The sequence below is a fragment of the Neomonachus schauinslandi genome, chromosome 9 (assembly GCF_002201575.2).
Source record: "Neomonachus schauinslandi chromosome 9, ASM220157v2, whole genome shotgun sequence".
NCBI lineage: Eukaryota > Metazoa > Chordata > Mammalia > Carnivora > Phocidae > Neomonachus > Neomonachus schauinslandi.
The window spans coordinates 68946751-68948695 of record NC_058411.1 but is presented as its reverse complement, the minus strand read 5'-3'; the positions used below and the strand labels follow the sequence as shown (position 1 = coordinate 68948695).

General features: G+C 37.4%; 1 non-coding gene across 1 annotated transcript; it reads right to left on the bottom strand.

The window, feature by feature from the left end:
- Positions 1–1450: 1450 nt before the first annotated feature.
- On the bottom strand, positions 1451–1554 carry LOC123325767. The gene has a single exon (XR_006540625.1). It is a non-coding gene; the product is annotated as a U6 spliceosomal RNA (small nuclear RNA).
- Positions 1555–1945: the final 391 nt, after the last annotated feature.

Here is a 1945-nt window from a genome sequence, read left to right as displayed (position 1 = left end):
CCTAACATTTACAACTGAGATCTGGATCTTTCCAACCATATCTTTTAGCTTTCAGTTTAGTGAATGAAATCTCCCAAGTATGTTTCCTCATGTTTTTTGCTAGAAATACTTCTGCCTTTCTCCCCACAAATAAATGGATTAATCCTTCAAGACCTTATCTTCAAATGGAGTTACACTGGGAATTAGAGTTTCAACATATAAACATGGGGGGATCCAATTCAGTCAATAACGTATATAATCTCATTTAATTTTCACAACAACCCATGAGACATATCCACATTTTACAGATAAGGGAACTGAAGATTAGAATTCATTTTACTTTTCTTTGTCCTTATAGATAAGAAGTGATATAATCAGAATTTAAATTCTAGCCCATCTTATTCCAAAACCTATTACTTTTTAACCACTCCCTGCTATTACCATGACTTGTGTGGCTATCCCATCAAGCTCCCATATGGGAAGGAGCCATGCCCTGTTATTTCTAAACTGTAGCACCTTATATAGTGTCTACTCTATGAGAGACATTCCATAAATGTTCCTAGAATTAAATATGAATGATACAGAAAAAACAAAAAAAGGCTCATAGTTTCAAAGCATATTTATCAACTGTAAATAATAGAAAAATACAAAATAAAAAACAAAGGAAAATCAGGCGAAAGATAAGTACAAGAAACAGTCATTTCTCTTCCTAGATATGCAGGTTTACTTTGATCCATGTCTCTCAGCTGGATTCAAGTTAATATTTCTTTTCTACTCACTATTTTGCTCAGAGCCATGAGATCAGCTTCTTTTTTTTTTGAGTTTCAAACAGCCAGTCTCCTTTTCCTAGCACAGTCTTCTCCTGAAGCAAAAACCTCTCTTTTGGAGCAAAGCTTCCCTCCTGAGGTTCTTTGTTCTGCCAATGCTGAGTACCTTTGAGCTTCTCTCTGGAGCAGGTCTGGAACCAGTACCTCTCCCTTCTTTTGCACAGCTGTGCAAGTTGTCTCTCATCTTGGTTGCCCTTGCTGTGCTAGAGGCCCTGTGCAGTCATGTGCCTCTGTCTCAGCTCATTTCAAAAAAACCCCTCTGGCAAAAGCTGGTTGAATACCTAGGCAGTTTGACTTTTTTAAAGATGAAATTATTTTGATTTTTATATAGAACTAGTATCTTATTAAAAAGTGAATCACTCTCCTACAAGTAAGTCGACTTCTTCACAAGCAATGCAGACATAAGAATGGGCTTCAATGATAAGTAGAGAATGAATCCAATGATCATAAACTGTTAAGATTTAGAAAGATTTTAGACATCTTCAGACCAACTGCCTATCTAATGAAGAAATCCCACTGTAACAAACTGGGAGTTAGGTGACCCGAACGAAAACCCAGTGTATTTTGAAAGAAAAGCCTGGTCTGTTCTGCATTGGGCAGCTCTGTTAAAAGAGCTGCCTTCAATTAAACCAAAATCTACTTCTCTTGAAATTGTATTATTCATTACTGTACATGTCATCCTTGTGCAGGGGCCATGCTAATCTCTGTATTGTTCCAATTTTAGTATACGTGCTGCCGAAGTGAGCACTATTCATTATTTTAAATAACATTGGCTGACCCTGTGTTCAACTCACAGGCCCCTGTTGTAGGTGCTAGAATTTCTAGTCATTCATCTACCAAAACAATATGCAATAACTCCACCTACTTGTCTGTATTGTCAATTGAGAGCTCTAAAAAATGAAGTTGGAGCAGAAGAAGGTAGAGAGCCCATTGGTGAGAAAGTGGAATAATTTTCACCTGATGGAAATAGAAAGCCATAGAATAGTACATCAAACAAGGATAGGAAGAGAGAAGACATTTGGGTGTAGGTGGCCAGAGCTTGGGTTGGGTGTGAACCACAGCATGAGCAGGAGGTGAGAGGCAGATGCAATAAACAAAATAAATTTTCCCCAAAGTTACAGATAAACTACAAAAGTAGA